The sequence below is a fragment of the Protopterus annectens genome, chromosome 1.part0 (genome assembly GCF_019279795.1).
Source record: "Protopterus annectens isolate FY-2018-M chromosome 1.part0, PAN1.0, whole genome shotgun sequence".
NCBI lineage: Eukaryota > Metazoa > Chordata > Ceratodontiformes > Protopteridae > Protopterus > Protopterus annectens.
The window spans coordinates 1167649126-1167676038 of NC_056725.1; the positions used below are offsets into that span (position 1 = coordinate 1167649126).

The window sequence follows — 26913 nt, forward strand, 5'->3', positions numbered from 1 at the left end:
TGCCGGCAAGTGTATTGGCAATATCTGTTGGCTCGGTATAGGAGATACCATTGTGCAGTAGCTCAGAGCAAATCTGGGTATTGCCATGGAGATTCTTTACATAACTATAGAAGGCCTTGTGGTTGTCTTTACCATCTGCTGCAATTCTGTTTTCATAGCTAGCTTTAGAGGATTTGATGAGGGATCTCAGCTTTTTGTTGAGGATGATAAGGGAGTTTTTCCAGTCTTGGGACTTCACCTTATTCTACATCAGTTTCCTCCTTCTGCTGTATAGTTTCTTTATGGCAGGGGACCACTAGATTGGCTTCCTTTTTTGGAGAGGAGTGTCTTGGTTCTATTGGGTATGGCAAGATCCATGCATTTGTGCACATGTTCGTACAGTGCATTGGTGTATAATTTGGCGGTCATGCAACTAATCTCCATTTGCATGGGTGCTGTTAAGTTAGCCACCTCTGTTTTTAGGAGCCCAAAGTTATCAGACACTTGGCAAAAGTCCCATTTGAAGAATTCTTTCATCTTCAAAACAGTCTCACCAAAAGAAATATCCTCTCCAGGAGAGTCAGTGCTATTTGATTCCTCTTCAGGTGAGGCATATTCCAAGGGGGAGAAGATCTGGGTCAAATAAGCCAGAGACTCATCGCCTGAAGATTCCTCATCATTTGAGGAAATATCCTCCAAAGTCCTCTTTAAAGAGTGGAAGGAGGAAAGGCAGGAGAAGAGAAAAAGGAGCCGAGGTCTGACATAGGGCCATAAAGGCATTGAATAGGCCTTGGGAGAAGACCTGCCCATCTGGAGCTTGATCCGGGGAAACAGGAGAAATGTGTTTGGTTTTAACTTTTTTCTTTTTAGGGGCTGCCATAAGGTGGAAGGTAGAAGGGCCAAATGTTGGCCTACACTCTACAAAGTCAGTGGACACATCCTCCTGCACAATGATTTGGGTGATGCCATGCAGGCCTTCAGTAATTAATAGCCATGGTTCCCCCTCTACTCCCAAATTGGATGCCTGAGAAGCCCTCGTAGACGTGCTGGCAGGGTCCTTCACTGCTTCACCAGTGGTACCCATTAAATGAACATCTACCAAATCCAGGATGGCCTCTAGGCCCACATCAGCCTCCGGAACAAAGGGAGCAGCAGAAAGATCAGGCCTTGGTTTCTTAGCCTTCTTAGGTTGTGTCTCATCTAAAGGACCCAATGCCGTCTCCAGATCTCATGCTAAATGTTTAAGGTGCTGATTTTCAAGATAGAGTTTTAAGGAAGGTAACTAACTTTGGAGGGTTTTAGGTATGAAGGCTTTACGAACAGCACAGGCGATATGGTTGTGGTGGGCCTAAGAAAAACAAGCAGAGCTCATGGGATTCTATATGTGGAGTCTGCTTTCCACACTGACACTTGCCCTTCCTAGCTGACATATAATCACACACAAAACAGTAACCAAAGATTTAAAGAAACCCCCCCAACTGGGTACTTAGCTGCTCCAATTTCGTAATTTATCTGGTGAGTGATGACCGGAGCAGTGATCGGACAGGTGGCAGAAATGTTCTGGGGTTGGTACATGCTGACATCTGCTTTATACTCAATGTCTCTTTATGGCCGACGTATGCACCATATAGTAGCATTAGACTTTTGTATACTGGCCAGATGTATGAGTCGGCTGGGGGTGGACTCCCTCATGTTATGAATACTGCAGCATATGACTAGAAGGACATAAAATGGTACTGTATAAGTTCAGTCACTTTTGATGTTAATAAAATAGGGACTTTCTAACATGTACTTACACACTGAACAAGGGTGACATCTGAAAGTCCCTCTCGTTTCACTTGTACACTTCTCTCCTTCTTTCTCTAATATATATTGAATACTTCACTCTTTCTTTTTGTTAAAAACTGGTTTATTTCCCACTAATTTGCTAACATCCTCACCAGCACATAGTATTCTCCAGTTGTTATGTACCACTTTCTTAATGGCTTCACTATCCAAGGAGAAAACTAATGGCATAGAATCTGACCAATCTTGGTTATTATGATTTAACACCTTGTCCTTATTTTTGCTGCTACTTTTTTGTTGTGTAACTCTCTTGATAATATTATCTGGATATCCTCTATGTGGAAATCTATTGTGCACTGCTTTTAGCTTTATAAGCTGACCCTTGATTATGTTTTGTTTCAAATATACAGGACGCAAGCTGGAATAATGCAAAATGGCATTGCTGGAAACATTTTTATAATTGATAACAGTACTCAGTTTGTTGTCTCTCTCTTTTTTATGCACTCCCACATCAAAAAAATTGATCTTAAAATATTTTAATTGTAAGAAAATTTTAAAAAATACAGTAGTAGCGTTGACTTCACTTAAAAACACTTGCAGTTCTGTTGCTTGCCCTTTACATACAAAAACAAATCATCAATAAAGTGAAAATAAGAAAATACAGTAGTAGCGCTGACTTCACTTAAAAACACTTGCAGTTCTGTTGCTTGCCCTTTACATACAAAAACAAATCATCAATAAAGTGAAAATAAGAAAATATATATTTGTATTCATCTATTTGGGGTAAAACACGTTTCCTAAAATGCCATTACTAAATTTTGCATAATTAGGGGCCATTTGAGCACTCATTGCCATCTCTTTTTGGGTGAAAATAAGAAGCTTGAAAAGAAAAAAAAATGTTTGACAAGGCATAACCAACACAAACAATTAAAAATTTGACCTCCCCCAACAAATAATCATATGTATATAGTGTTTTACTATGCTTTTTCTCATTGTCCTCTCTGTAGCATATTTTTGTTATATCTCTCAGAATTATAACGTAGATTTTTTTGAAATGTATAATTTTCAATTTTTTATGTAATGTCTTTGAAAAATGTTTTTCTGTGTTTGATGGCACTTTTCTCTCAAGGCCTCCACTGAAAATTGGCTCTTGTGACCCAGTCAGACTTTCTCAGTAAAGAAATGTCAATAAATAAAATAAATACTATTATCACATTTTATCACTAAATACATACACATAACACAATAATACCTCATCCCTTCCATTAACCAAATAAATATTCATCAAGTTGATCATAATGTTGTAACTCATTTAATATTGACTCTGATCTTAACATGCATCTCTTTCAGATTCTATTCTAGTTTAAGTATAACTTTCAAACAGCATTTAAATATTAGTGCATTCAACCGTTGATATTTAAAGAGAATTAGCGATGTCACTTTTCTATTACAATCTAATAAATATAACTTAATTTTAATATGCAATAAATATATACTTTATACAATCAGTTTGTCTCACAGACCTCATTAGTAAGTTGTTCATGTCTGCTTTCTTTAAAATGACTTTTGAATGCAGTATTTATTCACAAACAAAGGAAATGAACGGTGACATCCAGTGTAAAAGGGTGACTTTGGACACTGCTTTTCCCACTTTAGCTGTAAAGGACACAAATAACTGATCAGATTTCATGAAAGGTTTTGGCCGTAGTAAATAAAATGCAAATTACAAGATCATAGGAAGTTTCTAAGCTACTGGCCCTGAGGCTCTTACACGCCTAGCCAAGAATTTAGCCCCTGTTCCAATAAGTTCTCACCCTATGCTACTGTCCAGCAGGGACAGTGGCATAGGGCATTCAAAAATTTGGGAACAGCAGAAGACTTATGGACTGATTAATGGCCGATTCAGAAAGCACCTTAAGAAGAAAAGGGGGAGTGGTTTTCAAGGATACTCTGTCCTTATGATTTATTAGGTAAGGAGGTTTTGAAAATAGGGTGTGTAGCTCAGAAATTCTCCTGGCAGAAGTGATAGCCATTAAACAAAGTCTTCTATGATAAAAACTTCAGATAAACCCTAGCAGCAGGTTCAGATGAGGGCCTAGTCAGTGGAATAGTAATATCCCATATCAGACACTTTAAGCAGAGAATGTAGCAGGAAGGTATTTCTGAGGAATGCCTTGGATAATCTGAGAAATGAAATGGGCATATGATTCTCTCCGATTCTCTCTGATTGTGGAATAGTTGACTCCACTTTGGAAAATTTGGGCAAGAAGTCCAGAATTGCTGGAAGAGGGCCTGAAAAAGGGTCAATATTTTTTTCAGTCACCCATATAGAAAACCTTTTCTATTTGCTCTTATAAATTTTCCTAGTCAAGGCTTTTTGGGAAGAAGACAAAATGTGAACTGAAGATGAAAACCTGGATTGTCAAACTGTCACTGGGATTGGAGAAACCATACGGTCAGTTTGAGAGACTGAATGCTTGGGTGAGGCAACCCCTTTGGGGGAGTAGAAGATCTGGGTCTGAGCCCAATACCTAAGGAGAATGGTCTATATGTGGCCAGAGGAAGAGAAACTAGACTTATCAAAACCAATAAGAGGCTAAGAGGATGACTGTGACCCTCACTGCAGATTATTTCAGAAGAAACTCTGAAATCTGGGGTGCTGGAAGAAAGGTGTAAAGGAGTCCCAGAGGCCAAGGGAGGGTTAGAGTGTCCCTGGGTGACTCCCCTAGGGAGGGAGAACTTCTTGCATCTGGTGTTGTGGGAAGAGGCAAAGAGGTCACAACAAGGTCAGTACCAGCAGCTGAAAATCCACTTCACTTCTAATGGATCAAGGGAACACTCATGAGGGAATAAGATGGGCATGCTTAACCTGTCTGCAAGTATACTGGATTTTTCCAGGTATATGCTTTGCTATTAGAAAGCAGCAAAAAGATATCATCCACTAACATACTTTCATGGCGTCTCAATATAAAGGATTAGAACTGGTTCCTCCTGGTTTGCTGACATTCCAAACAACTGCTATGTTATCTATCTGAATAGATTTCATACCCAAAGGTCTTGAAAGACATGCAATGCCAGGAGGGGGTATCAGTATATTGGGAGCATCTCCAATATAGTGATGTGAAGACTGGCCTCTGTCTCGGGCCATGTGTCTTGGGCTGTCTTTAACAGATAATGACCTCTCATCACTTGGGAAACTAGAAAAGGCATGGGTTGTTTCCTGATTGACATATGAACCACCAAAGTCCATTAAAGAATACAAATGTAGACTCTGACTAGCTAGAGGCACTAATGTGATGGAGGCTGCCATAGAGCCTAGAAGGTAAAGAATTATTCTAGTGGATGACTTCTGGTGAGATAATATTTCTTGAGCTTGTTGGTGAAGGGTTGTAATTCCTGTTTGAGGTAGTTCTGGCATCTGAAATCTGGTGTCCAAAAGTCTGATGAACTGTAGATACTGCACTGGTTCCAGCTTGGATTTTTCTGGACTCAGAGTAATCCTCATTTCTATGCACAGTTGGAGCAAAGAGTCCCTTGCTTGAATGAGTAGATTCCTGAAAGGCTTGATAAGCCAGTTGTCCAAATATGTGAATAAATGGAACATTGCAGTCATAGATGAGCTGCTAATACTGTCATACATGTGGTAAACACCTGGGGGGGGGGGGGCTGCAGTGAGACCAAATGGCAGAGCTCTGAATTAGTAATAACTGGCTTCCAGCCAGAAGCAAACATACTTCCTGGTGTATCTGTCCATGTTTATGTGGTAGTACACGTCCTGAAGATCTCGTCTTATGTCCCCATTTTTCTCTGGCACCAAAAATAATCGTGAGTAAATTCCAGATCATCTCTGGGCTGGACGGACATATTAGATGACTCAATTTCTTACAGGCTTCTTTATTTCTGAAGCACCTTCTTCCCTTTCTGAGGGTAGAACATTGAGATTTTTTTGAGGCACGAAGGAAGTGTGTGGAAAAGAATTAAAAAGCCTTTAGTTATGATTCTCTGCACTTATTTGTCTTGACTGATGGACATCAAGGTTGCTGGGTGCAGGGATAAGCACCCCTGACTACCTCCAGAATCCTCCATCAGGCAACCATTCAGAAGCACTGGAAAGGCTTGTATTGAAGTCTTTGTTTTGCAGGCCACCTCTGCCCCTTGGGTGACATCCATTATAACAGTTTGGCTCTCTGCCTTGGGAAGCTCTTTCTCCAGAAGTGTCAGATGCAAAGCCTTGGGATTAACCATTCTGGTTTCTGGAGAAGGTCCTTTGAGGGAAAGATAATTTGATTCCTATGGCAGACGGATTTATCATCCTTCTCACTTTTTGAGATAGTTTCTTTAACTTTGGGACTAGACAGAGCTGATCCATCATATGGGGCATTGACGAAGGACATCTTGAAATGTTCTGTAAAATTGCATAGCCTCATCCAGGCATGCCTTCTTAAGGAAATTCCTGCTGCTCTAGATGGACCTCTTGTGGCATTAGAGATAAGTCACAAAAAGGCATTAGATAGTGACTGTACAGTAGCCAGCTGTGAATCAATGCATTTTCTTTGATCTGCAGTCAAGGTCTCTGGGAGAAAATTGGCAACTTCCTTTGTCAAATTCCTCTGGAAAAGAGTAATAAGTGCCAAGTAATTAAATGAATTAAGCACTTTCACCAAAAAGTAGAGGAGGTGTAGACATGCTTTACAAATCTGTCCAATGCATGGGACTCCTTATTTGACAGATGGATAGAAGAACTTTCTTTTGCAAGCTTTTTCATAGCCTCTACCCTCGCTCTAATGGGGATGGTCTTTGGAAATAACCAAAAATTTAACAGGCTTTTTGTGTATAAGGCTCAGCTGTCTGGTTTCTTCCATGCGCAGGAGGACATCAGGTCTGTTACCTAGTCAGCTTGGGGGGGGGGGGGTGAAACCATCTAAGTAGTAAATGGGCTAGAACCAAAAACCTCAAGAAAACACTGATCCCTCCAAAAAAGGCACCTGGGAGGACCAACCCCCTTTCTGTCTGAGAAGTTTGGGAATCTCTCTGAATGAGACATCCTCAAGGGGGAATCTGGGAGAACTTTCTCCCTCATGAAAATCAGTGTCAGTACTCAGGGGATTGCTCGGGGGGGGGGGGGGGTCCAAAGGCCTCCTCTTACACTGTGACTCTCTTCTGTGGTTATTCAGGAAAGGACTCCAAAACCAATATCTCTCTTGGGAGGATAGGCTCGATGCTCCTGGCAACTGGCTGCCCAAACAGAAACAGAACAGTAAGGCTGAGAAACCTGGGAAATCCTATGGGGGAGGGTTGAAGCTGGCCCCAAAAGGGTAGACTTTTTTCTAGCTTGAGAGAGTACTCTCTCAAAATACTCAAACACCAAGTTCAACAAGGATCCATGAAACCTCGCGGTCGCAGCTGAAACTCCAGAAGGTGGCACAGCCCTAGAAGCCATTCAGGTGGGATCTGAGACTGTTGCTGGAGCTGAACTATCAACTGCCAATGGTCGTAAAGGGAGAAAAGTATCTTACCCTGTTGGAGTCAACTCCGACGGTTCAGTTCCAAGACTCTGATGGCTCCAACAGCAAAGCTGACTTGTCAGAGAACTCATCAGAGTTGAGAAAGTATGGAACCTTGGATGTTTGTTCTGGGCAAGAGTCAGATCCAGGGGCTTCAATCAGAGAGATTGGATCAAAGAAGCCATTAAGAAGTGTAGAAAGAAGTGGTTCTTCTGGATCTGACATTGGTTAGAGCAGACAGTAACCTTGACTATATTTGGGTCTGAACGAAACACCTCATCATTAGAGCATTTGCTCAGAAGTTCTAGACATCTTAGTCAGTGGACCAGTGAGGGTGTTGGCTCTAGGGATCTCTTTTTTTTTTTTTTTTTTTGATTTACATTTCTACTTGTCATTTTCTCCCTCCATCTCCTTTTGTTTCTCCCTTGGACTATCAGCCTTTTCTGAAGATGATGCAGCAGCCACAAATTTCCCCAATCCTGGACATGGCCACTCTCCTGTGGTAGGCTGAAGGAGAACCTTTAAAATCAGCTTTTTTCTTCTTTCTACAATAGCTCATTGTCCAAAAATCTTACAAATAGAGCAAACAATGTTTAAATGGGAAGGCCCTAAGCAATACATGCACTTCTCATGTGCATACGATTTTGGCAGCTTGAGGGAGCAAGCTATGCAATTTTTAAAACTGTAAGGCTTATCCACCATCTGAGTTTTTCAGAGTTCTGAAGAAGTTTGAAGCATTTTTTTAAGGGACAAAACCGCAAAGTTCTTTATGTCTTGGAGTTTGAGTCCATTAAATAAATAGTTGGTTAAGTTTAACCAAGTGTTGTTCAATGGTGGACTGTTGTACATTTCAACTAGTCTGCAGTCTGCATGATACAGTATCACGAGCTCACATCAACACGCCAGCCTTTTGAGTATTGGTTTCAGTTGGTTTAAGTTTATTCTACTGACTGATACAAATGTGAATGTGGGAATTTCAAATGTGCAGTCCAATTGCATCAACACAAGAAAAATGACACAACAAAAATTTATTAAAACATTACTGGAAAGCTTGAGATGCATAGCATACAGTTATCACAATTCACAGATATTTAATTATTTGTCTTTTCTGACAGGGAAAGTCAAACTGGGCAAAGCCCATTTTCAGCAGAGTTCTAGGGAGAAAAACCCAGCAGCTACATTTAAGATACTCACAACAAAACAATTACTTTTTACAAAGATAAATTACATAACTAGTTGTTTAAGGCATCTAGTTACAAACAGGTAATTGTTGTGTAGCCACAATATACAAAGATGAAAAAAGAAGTTATGTACTTACCGTAATGTTCTATCTGTGTTGTCCATTTTCATTCTTCCTCAACAATTGGGTTCAGATCGACCCCTCATATCTGACTCGAATGCTTTTTACAGTTCATGGCTAATGGAAGCTCTAGAGTTCCTCCCTTACCCATAATGCTCTAGTCCACTCCCATACCTCAGACCTTGTTTGCTGGCCTTATAGCTTTGTAGGAATATTAGAACACTAGCATGAGAAACCAATGCCTGGAGCTCAAAGGAAGAAACATTGGTTCTCTTATTACCTTCTCATTCTTCCAGAAGTCATAAATGGCAGAGCCATAAATGGTAGGGTTTGAAGGGAAGGGAGTTGAGAACATGTATTCTCCTTTGTGAAATTTGGAAAGAAAACTGGAAGATTAATGGACTGATTGATGTTGGATTCTGACACCACCTTAGGAAGAAAGGAAGGGTTGGTTTGTAGTGCTACCCCATCTCTATGGAATATCAAATAAGGAAGCTTAGAAGACAAGGCCTGAAGTTCAGAAAGTCTTCAAGCAGAGGTTATTGCTACCAAAAAGATAGTTTTCCAGGTTAAAAACTTCAGTTCACATTTTGCTGATGGTTCAAAAGGAGATTCAGGCAAAGCTTAGAATGCTAAATTTAAATCCCATGGTGGAACTGGGTCTTTAAAAGGTGGTCTCAGAAGAAGGGTACCCCTTCTAAAGGCCGTACAAAGTTTTGAGGAAGCTAAGGTGGAATTGTTAACTCTAATATGAAAACTAGAAATGGCAGCTAGTTGCATTTTAGCAGTCAATGAACTAGCCCCTTCATTAAAGACTGTAGCGAGAAAGTCAAGAACTTTATGTACTGGTGTTGAAAAGGGTCAATGTCTTTTCTCTGAGCCCAAAAAACAAATATTTTCCATTTACTTCTGTAAATCTTCCTAGTGGAACCTTTATGGGAAGAAAAAAGTATATGATGGGCCAGGAAGGAAAGCACAGGTTATATGGCTATCGATGGAAGTGGAGAAATCATGCAGTCAGCTTTAGGCTTGAAATGTCCTGGTGAATCATGTCTGTCGGATGAGACAGGAGGTCTAGAACTGGATTCAGAATCCAGGAAGGGTGAACTAGATGAGGCCAAAAAAAGGGAAACTAAATTTGATGAGGCCAGTAAGAGGCAATGAGGATGACTTTGCTGTTCAAATGAGATACTTTCTGGAGAAATATGGGGATTAAGGGGGTTGGGGGATATGCAAAGAGGAGACTGGGGGGCCAGTTGTGGAGAAGAGCATCTCTCATTGGGGGGATCAGGGCAAAGAACCTGCTGCACTTGTTGTTGAGGGGAGATGCAAACAAATCGCAGCAGGGTTGGCCCATTGGTGGAATATCTTTTCCACAACTTTCATGTTTGAGAGACCACTCATGAGTTAACAAAAATGGGCTGCTCAACGTGTCTGCTATCATGCTGGATTTCCCCGGAATGTGCGTTGGTATCAGAAATTAACTGGATGAGATTGTCCATTGCAAGACTCTCAGAGCTTCCTGACACAAGGGGTAAGATCTTGTCCCTCCTTGTTTGTTGATGTACCATACCACTGACATTGTCCGTTTGAATCACAACATTCCCTGAAGGGAAAGAGTCTTGAAAGGCCTGCATTGCTAGGAGTACTGCTCTCATTTCTAGGACAATGATATGCGTGTTGGCCTCTTTAGGTCCAAGTGCCTTGGACTGTCTTTCCCAAGAAGTGTCCCCCCCAATTTGGGAAGTGTCCATGGTCACCATGGCCTTGGGCAGAGGAAGAATGAAGGGACGGCCTTGTAAAATCTGATCTTAGTGAATTCACCATATGAGATACATTTGCAATGTATCTTGCTAGTGGAACTAGAACTATCGCAGAGACACTGACTCCAAGGCTCGTAGAATCAATCGAGCTGATAAAAACGAATTCTGAATTATCTTTTTGACTTGAAATCAAATAGTTTGCACCCTTGGCAAGGGAAGGGAGGATGTCACTGATACTGTGTTGAACAAGGCCCATACAAACGCTAACATTTGAGATGGTTCTAGCTGAGATTTGTTGTGGTTGATGGTAATTCTTAGATGAGAACAAATCTGGAGTACATAGTCTCATGCTTTTATGCTTTTATCAGAAGATGCCTGGTCAGAGCGGTTATAAGCTAGTCATTCAAGTACAGAAACACCCGGAATCCATGCAGTCATAAGTGAGCTGCTACTACTGCCATGCAGTGGGTGAACACCCTTGGGGCTGTGTGAGGCCAAAGGTCAGTGCTCTGAATTGGTAATGATTGGCTCGCAGACAAAAGTGTAGGTATCTCCTGGTTCATCTGTTCATTTTTATGTGATAGTATGCATCCTGAAGATCTATTCAGCATATCCACAGTTGTCCTTGTGCAGAAAAGACAAACTGGGCCGAACCATGACCACCCGGAAGTTTGTATACTGAACTGATTTGTTCAGATTGCTGAGATCCAAAATTGGTCTCCTGTCCTGTTTTCACTAAAAGGAATCCTGAGTATGTTCCAGACTCTGTCTGGTATGGGAGGACCTCTTGGATGACTCTTTTTCTAGCAGCTTTTTTATTTCTAGACCTGCTGCTTTCATCTGACTGGGTGGAACATCAGGAATTTTGTTTAATGTTGAAGGAGGGGGGTAGGGAAAAGGGAATTATATAACCTCTGGAAATAATCCTCTACAACCACATATCCCTTGTAATGTCTAGCCAGGCTCTCTGGTACAGGGACAGAGGACCCCCAAATGCTTCCAGTGGTGGTCAATCGGGCCTTCTCTCAGGAGCACTTATAAGGTTTGTCAGAGAAGGAATCTCTAGACCCCTGGTTCTGCAGGCCTACTCTGCTGCATGGGCAGCATCTTCCATTAGTTCCTCCAGGGGCAGAGGGGGGATCTCTATCTCCACATGGATCTTGGAAAGGACCCAGGGTTTTCTGAACCACATTTTTGACCACCTCACTGATTCCTACAGAAGGTTTTTTGAGAGGTCGAAAAATGTATGCCCACTGCAGACAGGGTCCTACCATCTTTCTCACACCTGGAGAATGTGCCCTTTACCTTGGGGCCAAACAAAGAACTTCCATCAAAGGGTGCATTAACGAAGGAGGACTTGAAAGTTTCCACAAAATCACACAGGCGCATCCAAGCACATCTTTTAATGGAAATGCCTGAACCCGCCGCCCTTGAGGTACCTTCAGCTACATGTCAAATAAGCCTCATGGAGGAATTTCTGATTGACCGTAGGGTTGCAAACTGTGAGGCAACAAAGCTCTGTGCCTCATACGTACTGGCCTCAGAGAGGGATTTGGAGGGTTCTTTAATCAAATCTCTCTGCAATCTAGTGAAGTGCCAAATAATTCAGTGACCCAAGTGCAATGGTCACTGAAGCATATGCATGCTTCCCAAATCTGTCCAATGCCCCCGACTCCCTGTTAGGGGGATGGTCAGATGAACTCTGTTCTGCAAGTTCTTTGTGGCCGCCGCTACTACCATGCCAACAGAGTCAATTTCCTTCCACTCCTACCTAGAGATCAAATTAATGAGCTCTTTGGTGGGCAGAGTCACCCATGAGGTAGATGAGCCAGACCCAAAGGCTTCCAAAATACCAATTCCTCTTGGGAAGGGTTATCAGTAGACCAAGCACCCCTTTGCTTGAGGATTTCCAGGATATCTCTAAAGGAAATGTCATCAGGTGGTGATCTTGGATACCCTTTCCTCTCATCAAAATTGGTATCCTCAATGACCAACTTTTGAGGAGAGGCTAAGTGCCTCCTCTTGCACTTTATCTTCCTAAGGACTTCTTCGGTAGGATGTTCTGGAGAAGTATTGGAAGAAATAAGTATACCCTGCTGGGTAGCCTGGAAACTTGGGCTAGCTGCCCCTGTGGAGTAGAGTGATGAGGCTTAAGGCACAAAGACATATTGGATCCAGAGGGCAGATCTGAGGGGGTGGAACCATATGTCCTCCTGAAGCAGACGGCACTCTCTCCACCACCTCAAAGGTAGAGCACTCCAGGGATAATGAGGCCGATGGAGCTGAGAAGACATGCTTTTGAACCACTGGCTCCCTCTCATCCAAAGGCAGACCAACTGAGGCAGAAGTTGAGGTCCATCTGTGCAATGCTGAGAAGCAGAGAGGGCTGACAACTTTGGAGTCGACGCTAACACCTCAGATCTGACGACACTATGGCTTCACCTGGCTCCGATGCATTCAGAGTTGGTGCAGTTAGAGCCGATATGACAGTCTTTGGATTCGACACAGATGGTCCCAGAAGACTTGGATCCAAGGGCTCCAAAACCATGGGTCAGATCAAAGGAGGAGCCAAGATGGGCAGTGTAGGTCTCTGGACCCCAAGGGGTAGGAGCCAAAAATACTCATCTGAATCTGTGACAAGACAAACTTCCTCATCATCCTATCAATGTCAACTTCTGTCAGGCTCCTGGAAGAAAGACGAGGATGAGGCCACTGAAGAGACCTGGAATGTCGGTGTCTCTCCAAAAATGGGGATGGCAGTGGGTCCAAAGAAGACAAGGATCTAGTAGGAGGTAAAGGTTTTGTATGCTAGGATATTGGATCTGATGAAACAGATTGAAGATTTAGTCTTAGGATATGACAGTTTTAAAACTTTACGAGCAGGCTCCATGTTTGGATCAGAGGACAGAGTGAAGGATTCAGAAGGGTCCAACAGCCGCTTCTTGGGCTGTTTTTTCAGGCTTGTTGGGTTGAGCTCCAGATAGTGATTCCAAGAGGGTCATAGGGAGAAGACCTTTCAGAATGAGTTTGTCTTGTGGTCTACCAAAACACGGGGTTAAAAGCTTTGCAGATCTCACAGTCTACTTTTATGTGAGCAGGGCTCATTCATTACGCACACAAATGGTAAGTATCAGATAGTGGAATCTTATTGCCCACAATGCTACATTTCTTACAGCCTGAAGGCTTTTCAGCCATCTTAATGAAAAAAAAAAATATTATTAAGATTAAAGAAGAAACTATTTTTTTTTTTTTTTGCTAAAGAAAGAAAGGGGAAAATGATGGTAATTGAGAGAAGGGAAAAAAGGCAAATACCAACAATGGTAATCAGAAATACAATAAAAAGTGTAGGATAAGGGAGGATATATAATTTGGAGACGGCAAGGACAAAAAAATATGATTAAGCAATTAAGGCACTTAACTGACTAAAACTTAAGAACTCAAAGCAACCACATCCATATGAGAAAGCAGAAAACAAGATCTGAGGTATGGTAGGGGACTAAAGCTTTATGGGTAAGGAAGGAGCTTGAGTGTTTCCAGTAGCCACAAGCTGTAAAAAGCAGCAGAGTCGGATCCAAACCCAACTGTTGAAGAATGAATGAAAACTGACATCATCAGAGCATATATTTTTATTTGGTGACATACATGATATTAAACTTCAAGTATAAAATATTTAGTATGTAAATAGTTCACGTGCAATATACGTGACAAGCAGACATTAAATATGTCTTATACGGTATAGGTAAGAAGGGTTGAACTATACATGGTAAGAATAAATAAAACTGAGGTAAGGAGTGTGAAATGTTAGTTGGTGGGTAGCAAGTAGTTAAAGCTAGAAGAGGCATAAATATAGTGGGGGTAAGAACACTAGGGTATTTATTGGCATAGACCCTGGTTCTAAGATAGTGGTGGAGACTATTTGATGGAGATGAATAAAGTGGGAAGGTCAGAAAGGAACTGAAATGTAAAGTGGGGATTAAGACAGGGAGGAAATTGAGGTGGAATGGTAGAAAGGTTTGTTGTGTACAAGGGGTAGAGATTACAAAGGTAGATTTGGTGTGAACTATCAAAGTTAAATGGAGTTACCCAGGTAAGGAGCATGCACACAATCACATGTGGTTTAAGTGTTGTTTTAGAAAGGGCTTGTAAAGAAACTTTTCCAGTCTGTTTTAAGTATGTTGGGATGGTGTTCCAAAGTTTAGATACATAATGGTTGGTTCATAGGTTCAGAAATTAGTACTAAGCTAACTGCTTTTGTGGGCCATTTTAAGCCTAGCCAGTTACCCCATATGAGAACTGAACCCTGCACCTTGTGTCTGTAAGGTAAACACGTAGTAGAGTGAGTCACCTGCTGAGTTATTAAATTTTGTTGTGATTACTAACGGTTTAATGATTGAGCGAAAGTCTCTAACAGAATAGTAGTGCTGGACATTTTCTGGTGCTTGTCTAAGACTGTGCACAGTAATAAGCTGTGAGTATGTTAAACAGTTGGGTAGTTAAAGCCAGTTTCGATGTTTTCAGGTCACTGTAATGATGAGTCCTAAACATATGTTTGGCAGCAAATTTGGCTACTTTATTATAACAAGTGTAGTATTTAGATTAGTAAGAATAGGCAAGGCATATGACAGTGATGGGAGAAGGTAGGTAGATGCTAGAGTTTTGTCTTGCATTATGTGTCAGGTAGTGTTTGATTCTATAAAGGAAGTAGAGTTCCTGGTATGTTTTTTCAATGGCTTGCAATATGTATTGGTCAAATTAGGATGATCAGAAGTTTTATTTGGCTACAGCTTCGATTTTTGTGTTGCATGATGAAGTTTCTTCACAAGACTGTCTTTCATTTTAATACTGTTTGGGAGTGCAGAGCATATATTTTTTATTTTTAAAATTTTAAAGTTGATTTATATCTTTAAGCCAAGTCTCAACAACAGTAAAAGATCTTGGGGGATTTCCTGAAATGTTGTTAGGGATGAGGCTGTACATATAAGACTGAGTTATCAGCATTTTGAACTATACTCGCGAGGGTGTGTGTGTATGTAGTTTGTTTATAAAAATGTTGAATAAGAGGGAGCTTAATACTGATACTTGTGGGATGATGACAGGGAATGAGATGGAAGAGGAAAGATTTTGTTTCCATTTGACTGTTTACTGCCCATTGGTCAACTAGGTATGGAACCATGGGAAAGAGGGCTGATGAGTCCGAGGGAAGAAAGTTCAGTAAAAAGATGCTGATACATATGAGTGCTGGTATACACAAACTCAAGATGTTACTGAAGTCACAAAGATGCTTCCAGAAGACTGGCCACAAAAAATGAGACATGAACCTGAAAACTAAAGTCATCACTATTTGCTTCCCTCAATGACACTCTATGCACTGCCTTTCTTTTTTAATTGTACTTGCTTTGGTTTCCTACCAACTATTTGCTGCCTGTCTTCGATTTTGTCAGCTATTTATTCCCCATGGGGAGAGAGCTGTTCCCAGGCCATTTGTTTCCCATGAGGTGAGAGACTATCACAGAGCAATCATTCCAGCAGCTATTAGGGCAGGTTTTAACATGTTGCTTCACCCCTCCCCTGGTGGTGACCTGGGCTCTGCATCACCACTGAAAAACTGAGTAAGTCACCAATATGGAGGCATGCTCTTTCCCAAAAATGCCCCTGCATGGGTGGACCCAACTATGTCCCTCCTCCCTCAAACTCTGTTCTTGTGGAGCACCCTACACTACTTCACTGGAACATCAAGTTATCACAGGGGGAGGAACCACTACAACCCTTACTCCTAAATTGAGCAGACCAGTATATGTCATGCTTCTCTTGTACAAAACTCCCCAGCTCTTCCATCTTTCCGATCCGCTAATCAATCTTGGGTTGTCTGATTTGCAGTCTGGACTTTATCACTCTGCGCCACACAGCCAGGGTGCTTTGCACTTCTTCTTTTAATATTTAGCACTACAATGCCGAACATTACTTGTCTGTGATGTTTTAAATAATGTATGCTGCTTCTCAATGAGTATAAAGTGCAGAGCAAAATGTCACAGCTCCATCTCATGCTTGTCATAGCACACACACAGCACAGCTTTCTGTTCACAAATAAAATGACATTTACCACACACAGTACAGTTATAGAATGTATTTGTTCTTACTGTGTGCAGCAGAAGCAGCACAATCTCCATGATCATAAACAATAAAACAAAATGTCACTGCTCCACTCATTCCTGTCTGAAACCTGCCCTAATGATAAGATAGATTTCTATCCCATAATACAATGGCATTATATCACACAAACCACAACTGTAGAATTTATCAGTTCTTTTGGTGCAAAGCAATGCACATATGCAAACTTTATAATGAAGGCATTCCAGAAACCCATAAAGACTTGTGGTTCATACAGATAAAGCAGGATAAACCAGAGAAATGAATCAAATGTTGCTTTTTTGATCATTTTAAAATAGTGCATTCTTTCTCCATGATTATAGAGTACAAAGCAAAATGTCAAGAGTGCAGGTAAATTCCTGCTCCCAGTTTGTTCTACCATGTACAACATTGTTTTCTACCTAGCAGTATAATGGGCACAGCTATATGATGCATCAATTCTTAAGAAATACAACACTGCAAACTTAAATTTCTGTAAAAACACTCCAGCAAACCACAGGTAGTTCTGGATTCTCCAGATGAACAGGCTAACAAAACATCACATTATTTTTCCTCTGATAATTTTAAAATGGAGTGTTGTTTCTCTGTCTGTGATCATAAACTGAAAGCTAAAACGTCAGAGATGTACTAATTTCCAGTTCCCATCTGTCCTACCACTCGTAGCATAGCTTCCCATTCAACAATATGCATCTTTGTTAACTCACATACTATGCATATTTATCACTGTCTTTCAGGGTTTACATATATGAAATGGCATACCTAAATCAATTTAATCACATTATGTGTATCAATGTGATTTATTGATTTATGCATTCATTAACTCATTATTGCAACTGTCTCAGCCTAATGGCCCAGGTCATTTATTTATTTATTATTTATTTGACATCTGTTTACCAGGAAAGTCTGACTGGGCCAGAAACATATGTTTCATAGTAGAGTGCGATAAAAAACAATAACATGAGTTGGGGGAAATATGTGAGGAAAACTAGTTAGTCACGTCAAAAAAGGCACTTCAGACCACTGCACTCATGCAGCTAAACTAAAATAAATAAATGTGTATTTCTATAACGTGGCCGTTTTTGGAAATTTAGATAATGTGCAGGTTTTAAGAAAGACATTATGCACTCCATGTTCAGTTCTGATACATCCTCATGGTTTGGAAAATCAGAAATTATCAATAATACTGATGCATACTGGTCTGACTCACTTCAAGTATTTTATTATTTTAAGATAAATAATTTTATGAATGAGTCATCTTGACAAAAGTATGGCACAATAATTTACTGGATTATATGTTATATGTTACAGACAGCACTTCATTTTAACAGACACAGTGATGCTGTAGATTAGCACACATTGCAGTCACCAAATATATGAAGCTACCATTGCAACGTGCAGTCTTGTAAAGACTTGCTAAGCTGGTTTCCCATGGTACTGGAAGACTGTACTTCCTACCAGCTGGCTCAAGCTACTGATGCTCCCTCAAGCCATCACTGGAGGTGTGTGGTACACACTGTAGTTATTTATTTTTCTATTTAATTGTTTCATAGAATACTATGGTCTCTCTCTCTCTCTCTCTCTCTCTCTCTCTCTGCAGTAAGTGGGGGCTATTGTGTTTCACTTCATTGATATTCAGTGTTAAACTCTTAGCCTAGTGGGTTCCTCTGTATTTATATGTGTTAGTCACACATCTTTGAATTTATTACTGCTCAATATCGGAGTTGTTTGGCGTCTGCTACATACCTACAATCAACTAAATTACTAGCTGAGTTAAGTACAAACTTGCAGTGTTAAAGATTGTACTGCATTTTATTTTTCTATTTAATTGTTTCATTGAATATTGTGGTTTGTCTCTCTCTGTACTTATTTATTTTTCTATTTAATTGTTTCATAGAATACTGTGGTATCTCACTCTCTCTCTCTCTCTCTGCAAGTGGCTTTGGAATTGCCCGCCCCTCCTGTAAATTTGTGATTGAACACTCCTCCTGGGTCTATCTCATTTACTCGCTCAACAGAGTACAGTGAGATCATATTTTAACTTCAGACACTCCTACCAGTCCCATCTGTTCAGCTCTATCCCAGCTCTATTCCAGTCTAGTGTCACTAACTCATTCTACCTAATACAGAGAGAACATTTATGAAGGGCAAGCCACTTAGGTCCTTAATTTTGAATTATCTTCTGTTTCTCCTTTCTCCCTTTCCACTTTATAAAAAAACATTTTTTTAAGCTTGTTTCCTGCCTTTCCTGTAACTAATTTAGTCCAGATACAGATTTGCTGTAACCAGGACTGTTTGTAAGTTTCTGAGCCCACAAAGCCTTTCTGTGTTGGAGGAAAGCCTTCTAGCTTATCAGTGGGAGTGGTAAGCACTAGGTAGCCTATCTACCACAAGAGTGGTTTCTGGCCCAGAAATTGTAGTTTATTGGCCGTTTGGCAGTTTTTCCATCTCTTTCAACTTTCTAGTTTAAAAGCCCACGTTTGTGCTCGTTTCCTACCTTTCCTGTAACTAATCTAGTCCAGACACAGGTATGCTGTATCCAGGACTGTTTGTAAGCTTCTGAGCCCCCCAAGCTTTTCTGTGTTGGAGGGAAGCATTCTAGCTTATCAGTGGGAGTGGTAAGCACTATGTAGCCTATCTACCACAAGATCCAGATACAGATTCTTAGTTTTAGCACTTGAATTTGCTTATTCGTGCTCAACACTTGTTCAGAAGTTGTTATTAGCAGTAAATAAGCTAGCTACAAATTGCTACAGCACTCAACCTTTCTCTTTACCAAGAAATAAACAGATTTTGTGCTTACTTTCCTTACTTGCTTAGAGAAAAACAGCTCTTATACTCACTTTCCTCACTTGTCTAGAGGAAAGTAGTTTTTTATTCAGGCATGTCCAAGGGTCAGCTCCTAGTGTTCTCTCCTATCTGGGCATCTTGGGGCAATGTAGCACACAGAAAACCCTCTTCTCCTACCACCCAACACCACAATCTGTGAGAGATGCACTTATCTAGCCAAACTGGAGGTAAAGCTGTCTCCAACCAAGACTGAACTTGACAGTCAAGAGGAGAAGTAAACACTTGCACCACACCACACTCATCACATAGTCCCACTAAACCTACACCACCAAACTCCATACATAGAAACACAAAAACAATCGCGGAGGCTCTCAATAACAATCTGCTCAAGCAACAGAGACCTCCAAAGCAGAAACGCAAACAACCTAAACCCCCCAATACAACCCAAATGATACACAGCCCACAGACTCAGTGTGCCACTCAACCACAACCCATAAGGCAAAACAACGTACCCAACACACTAGTCATAGGTGACTCTATAGTCAGGCACACTGATGTCCCACTCACCAGTCTAAACAAGGAGGTTACTATCAGCTGCCTGTCAGGTGCCAGGATCTGCCACATAATCCACGCACTCAGGTCACTCCACAACAAGTACAAATATGACTCTGTCACTGTTCACACTGGTGTGAACGACCTGAGACATACCTCCATAGACTACATGAAAAGAGACATGGAAGAGCTCTCCGATCTTGTAGCCAGGCAGGTATGACCCTAGCCATGAGTAACATCCTGCCATCACCCAGAAAGATACCGCAGTACAAGGACAAAATGACTGACTTCAACAATTGGCTAAGCTTCTGGTGTCATTCTAAGGGGATCCAGTATCTGTCTGCCTGGGATGACATGGTTGACAGACCACGATGCATTGCCAGAGATGGCCTGCACCTGTCGCCCCTGGGATTCCGGATACTAGGTAAGGCTCTTGCCGCCCCTATATTGCCTTTTTTAGGCAAGGTTCAAATGACAAATTCACCACTGTAACAGGAACAGGCAAGCAAAAACTGAGGGTAATGCTGCTCAATGCTAGACATCTAAATCTCAAAATGCACTCACTCGAGGCACTCCTTAAAATGGAGAACATCGATATCTGTGCAGTGACTGAGACCTGGTTCAAGGCTCTACTGAGCACCCCTGCATTACCAGGCTATAACTCATACCATGCTTTTCGGCCATCTAACCTGGACCAGAACACCAAAGGCAGAGGTGTATCCATATTCATTAAGGATATCCACACCTCCAGGCTAGTTGCGCACCATAATGCATCCGAGGTTATCCAAGTGCAACTAACTCTGGGCAAAACTTCAATCCAAATTGTAGCTTGCTACAGATCCTCCACCATGCCTCAGGATTCCCACTCTTCTTTTCTTTTTCAAATACCCTAATAATGGGTGATTTCAACTACCCCACCATTAACTTGGAAAACTACTCATGCACCAACTCCTTAGCTCAACACTTTCTGGAATTCATAAATTCCAATGCCCTGGATCAACTTATCCACACCCCCACCAGAGGCAACAATATCTTAGCCCTAGTCATTACCAACACGAGTGACCGGTGTTCCATACCTGAAGTCAACTCCTCGTTGGTCAGATCCGATCATAAGCTAATCACCCTAGATATCCGCATCCCTCCCCCAACCACATTAAGGACACCATGGTAAAAAATTTCTCCAAAGCCAACTTCATGCTTCTTAAGACAGAAGTGGCGAATATTATGACACCCATGCAGATGGACAATACAGTTACGACTGCTGAATCCTACACAAATGCGCTCTATAAGCACTTAAACGAGTGCATGGATCGTGCTATCCCAAACAGAACCAAGACGCTATCCTCCAAAAAAAGGAAGCCAATCTGGTGGTCCACTACCATCAGCAAACTCGACAACAAAAGGAAGAAACTGTTGCAAAAGAGAGTAAAATCCCATGAGTGAAGGAGCTCCCTGGTCAGCCTCAGTAAGAAGCTGAGATCCCTTATAAGATCCTCCAAAGCTAGCTATGAAAACAAAATTGCCACTGATTCTAAGGGCAACCACAAAGCACTCTATAGCTATGTCAAGAATGACAATGGCGACACCCAGATCTGCTCTGAGTTACAGGACAACGGCACAAAAATTACAGAACCAACTGATATTGTGAACATCCTGGCAGATAGGTTCAGTGCTAACTTTACGTCCCCCCCCCCCCCAAAGGGCCCATATCTATACAGGAAGAATGCAGAGTCCCTGTAATCACATCTATGCAGCTAATAGCTGCACTTTCTAAAACCAAAAACACAGCATCCACGGGACCGGACAACATCCCAGACTGCATTTTACATGAACTTCAGAATGAATTGGCTCCCCACCTAAGCACCATGTTCAATCATAGTCGCATGTCAGGCTTTGTGCCCACTGAATGGCGCACAGCAACAGTTATCCCACTCCACAAAGGGGGGGCCACCACTGATCCTGGGAACTATTGCCCTATTAGCCTGACGAGCCTGGTCTGCAAGGCCATGGAACGTATCATCATAGAACTCATAAACAAAGACACTGGTAACCTCCAAACTCTCGACCCCACCCAGTTCGGGTTTCTGAAAGGCAGATCATGCCTTCTGAACCTGACTGACTTCTTTGAGGCAGTCACCAAAGCCGTAGATGAGGGTAAAGTGGTTCACACATCCTATCTTGACCTCACCAAGGCTTTTGACACCATTTCCCATTCTGGAATTACAGCTAAACTCACTAAACTGGGTATAAATCTCTATGTCGCAAGATGGGTTGCCAACTGGCTCATTGACAGAACCCACACTGTAAAAGTTGCAGACTCCAAATCTGACTTCACACCAGTAACAATTGGAGTACCACAGGGTTCAGTCTTGGGACGTCTCCTGTTTGGTATCGACTTCTCTGAAGTACAGGCTAACACAGAAGGCCTCTGGCTAATGAAGTTCGCAGATGACTGCAAACTAGAAGCCATAGTCGAGTCCCCAAATGATGTGGACATCCTACAGAAGGGCTTCACTGAGACAGATGCCTGGTGTCAGAGGCATGGCCTCAAGCTCAGTGCCAAAAAGTGCACTGTCATCCCCTTTCGTAAAAACTCTGTACCCATGAACTACCACATAAATGGTAGTCTACTTAACACAGAGTGTGTGATAAGAGACCTTGGGACACAGGTGGACAGTAGTCTCTCCTTTGATAATCACATTGCCACAGTAGTCAGGAAATCCTTCTATGTGGCACACCTCATCACAAAAGGGTTCTCATCCAGGAAAAAAGAGGTCATTGTTCCCCTCTACTCGACACTAATTAGACCCATTATAGAGTACAACGCCCATTTTGGAATGTACCTCATAAGACATCTGCAGCAGCTGGAAAGGCCACAGAAGTACCTCACAAAGAGGATACTGGTCTCAAACAGATGCCCTACACTGACCATCTCAAAAAACTCCAGCTTTACTCTGCGGCATATCGCCTAATCCAAAGAGATCTCTGCCTAACATATAAAGCTATGTTAAACCCAGAGCTGTTGGACATGCTATACCTAAAGAAATCCCAATCCCTCTGAGCTACATGCTCTAGGGACCTAAACCTTGTCACTACAATAAACAGGACATGCTGGAGGGATGTATTCCTGTCCCAGAGACTTCCTATACTCTGGAACAAGCTACCCATTTATGTCAAGCAAAGTTCCTCATTAGCACTCTTCAAGAAATATCTTGATGAGTGGATGGGAAATAGCAAATACACCCCGTGGATCACTTCTGTGACTCTGCTCGACAGGGGCACAAGAAATTATCTTTCTTGGATGGCGTAAGCCAGGGAACCTTGTTGGCTAGGCTTACTTAGGCCCTTGGGCCAATAGCCTAGTATCTACCTATGAACTTATGAACAGGTATTTTCTTTCAATGAGTAAAAAAATCATACCTTTCAGACTTTCAGTATGGCTCTCTCAGAGGTGGTTGGACTTTGAGTGGTTTCCACAGTTAAAACCAACAACGTATAACACTCAAGTGTTTTTGCTACTGTTTTAACTGGTTTTCTGCAAAAAAAAAAAAAAAAAAAAAGTTCTAAGCCTGTTTCCTGCCTTTCCTGTAACTAGTTTAGTCCAGATACAGATTTCTGTGTTTGGGGGAAGCCTTCTAGCTTATCAGTGGGAGTGGGAAGTACTAGATAGCCTATCTACCACAAGAGGAGTAGTTTCTGGCCCAGAAATGGTAGTTTAGTGGCCATTTGGGCAGTTTTTCCATCCATTTCAGCTTTCTGGTTTAAAAGCCCGGGTTTGCCCTTTTTAAGCTCCGCAGATCCAGTTTTGGCATCCTGTAGACTACAAGAGCAACAGGAAGGAGAAAGAGATACTCTAAACACCTCCATTTTTATTTTTTTTTTTCATAATTTACTGCTCTCTGCACTTGTTTTTGTTGTTTTTAATTTATCTGCATTTACTTAAACTGTATTTGCTTTAATATTGCTACACACTCAAGTGTGCTAGCTTGTACTGCATTTAAAGTGTTTTTGCTACTGTTTTAACTGCTTTTCTGCAAAAACAAAAGTTCTATGCCCGTTTCCTGCCTTTCTTGTAACTAGTCTAGTCCAGCTACAGACTTGCTATATCCAGGATTGCTTTGTAAGTTTCTGAGCCACCCAGACCTTTCTTGGTTGGAGGCAACCCATCTGGCTTATCAGTGGCAGTGGTAAGCACTAGGTAGCCTATCAACCACATCAACCACAAGAGGAGTGGTTTCTGGCCCAGAAATTGTAATTTATTGGCTGTTTGGGCAGTTTTTCTGTCTCTCTCAACTTTTTAGTTTAAAAGCCCGTATTTACGTGGGTTTGTGCTTGTTTAAGCTCCGCAGATCCACTTTTGGTGTCCTGCAGAATAGGACTGTCTTGTAAGTTTCTGAGCCCCCCAGACCTTTCTGTGTTGGAGGGAAGCCTTCTAGCTTATCAGTGGGAGTGGTAAGAACTAGGTAGCCTATTTACCACAACAGGAGTGGTTTCTAGCCCGAAAATTGTAGTTAATTGGCCGTTTGGGCAGTTTTTCCATCTCTTTCAACTTTCTGGTTTAAAAGCCTGTGTTTATGTGGGTTTGCACTTGTTTAGGCTCTGGGAATCCAGTTTCGGCATCTTGCAGACTACAGGAGCAGCAGGAAGGAAAAAAGAGATACTCTAAGTGCCTCCATTTTGATTTTTTCATAATTTACTGATCTCTGCACTTTTTTTACTTTTTAATTTATCTGCATTCATTTAAACTGTACTTGCCTTAATATTGCTACACACTCAAGTGTGCTAGCTTGTACTGCATTTAAAGTGTTTTTGCTACTGTTCTAACTGCTTTTCTACAAAAAAAAAAAAAAAAAAAAAAGTTCTAAGCTTGTTTCCCGCCTTTCCTGTATCTAGTCTAGTCCAGATACATATTTGCTGTGTATAGGACTGTTTTTGGACTCTTCTGAGCCCCTCAAGCCTCTCTGTGTTGGAGGGAAGCCTTCTAGCTTATCAGTGGGAGTGGTAAGCACTAGGTTGCCTATCTACCACAAGACGAGTGGTTTCTGGTCCAGAAATTGTAGTTTATTTGCTGTTTGGGCATTTTTTCCATCCCTCTCAACTTTCTGGTTTAAAAGCCCGTGTCTGCGCCCCGTGCAGTGGCGCTCAGTTGAGGTAAAATATTACCGGTGCCAGAAAGTGTGCTCTTCAATTTTCCCCCTAGAACGTGCTTGTTCTTTAACTTCTTGCACTTCAATTAGCGTAATTGGCTAACACTTTAACAGTTTTTTGTAGCATTTACTGTAGCACATACAGGTGCTATCAGCACTAGATATTCCTACGCAGTAACAGCACCAGTACTTATTAGTTATGACCACCCCTCCTGGTATGATTGTAAGGCAATTTCCTGTGCTTTCTCCTGCTAACCTGGTGCACTTGGGCATTCTGAGACAGTGTGGCAACTGTCTAATGTACACAGACAACCCTCTCCTCTTGCCTCCCAACACTCATACCTGTGAGAGATGCACTTATATCACCAAACTGGAAGCAGTGCATGCTTCAACAAAGGCCAGACTAGCTGGTCAAGAGAAGGTCAACACCTGCAACTTACTATATAGAACACACACAGCCCTCCGAAACACCAACCATCACAACCCACACAGAAACACAAACCATACACCCACCTTTGCGGAGGCTCTCAATAAAAATGTACTCAAACAAGAGAGACCCCCAAGATAGAAACACACTCTACCACCACAACACAATACCAAACCTAGAACACATAGCTCACCACCACAGTGTGCCCCTCAACCCAAGCCCTTAAGGCAAAACACTTTGCCCAATGTACTAACCATCGGAGACTCAACTGTGAGGCACACTGATATCCCACTCACGGGGTTGAACAAGAAGGTGACAGTCAGATGTATATCAGGTGTCAGGATCCGCCTCATAGCTCATGCACTCAGGTCACTCCACAACAAGTACAAATATGACTCAGTCATTGTCCATGTGGGTGTGAATGACCTGAGATGTACCTCCCTGGACTATATGAAAACAGATGTGATGGAACTCTCAGATTATGTGGCCCAGACAGGTATGACCCTAGCCCTGAGCAGTATTCTACTGTCATCCAGAATGATACCACAGTACGAGCAGAAAATTATTGACTTCAACAATTGGCTAAGTTTCTGGTGTCATTCTAAGGGGATCCAGTATCTGTCTGCCTGGGACGACATGATCTATAGACCTCGATGCTTTGCCAGAGACGGCCTGGATCTGTCACCCCTGGGATTCTGGGTACTGGCTAAGGCTCTTGCCACCCCTATAGTGCCTTTTTTTTAGGTAGTGTTCCAAAGACCAAAATTCCACCGTAACAGCTACAAACAAATGCAATCTGAGGGTCATGCTGCTTAATGCTAGAAGTCTAAATCTCAAGATGCACTCGCTCAAAGCTCTCCTCAAAATGGAGAATGTCGACATCTGTGTTGTAATACGACCTATTTTAAAGAGGCAGAAAGCACCCCTGAACTCCTAGGTTACAACTCATTCCATACCTTTCGGCCCCAGAATACGGCTGGAAGCTCCAAAGGAGTTGGTGTCTCCATATTCTTAAAGGATACACACACATCTAGACTGGTAGCCCAGCATAATGCATCCAAGATACTTCAGGTACAACTAACACTGGGTAAGACGGTGATAAAAGTCATTGGCTGCTACAGAACCCCAAACATGTCCCTTAACTCTCACTCCAACTTCCTAAGCACCCTGGAATCTATCAAGGTCCAGTCCAATACCCTCATACTGGGTGACTTCACCTACTCTTCCATCAACTGGGAAAACTATTCAAGTACCAATGTACAGGCCCAACGCTTTCTGGAATTTATAGTTTCATAGTTTAGTTTAGAACTAGGCTATCTGCCCTGGGGCATTTGTAAGCCTAGCCATAGTGATGTGGCTTTCGCTACCCCAGAAATGGTACAAAAATGCACAGAATAGACTTAGAATACTGTGCCTCTGTCTAGTAGTGACACAGTGAAGGTCCCCTTATATAATAGAATTAGTTTACTGTGCCCCTGTCTAGTAGTGACACAGATGTGACCCCTGGGGTAAACTTACAATC

The 26913-nt window shown here is 41.8% G+C and overlaps 1 protein-coding gene across 1 annotated transcript in view; it reads right to left on the minus strand.

The window, feature by feature from the left end:
- AFG1L (AFG1 like ATPase) overlaps positions 1 to 26913 on the minus strand; it is a 1902723-nt gene that overhangs the window by 665602 nt on the left and 1210208 nt on the right. The gene's annotated exons all lie outside the window — the stretch shown is intronic.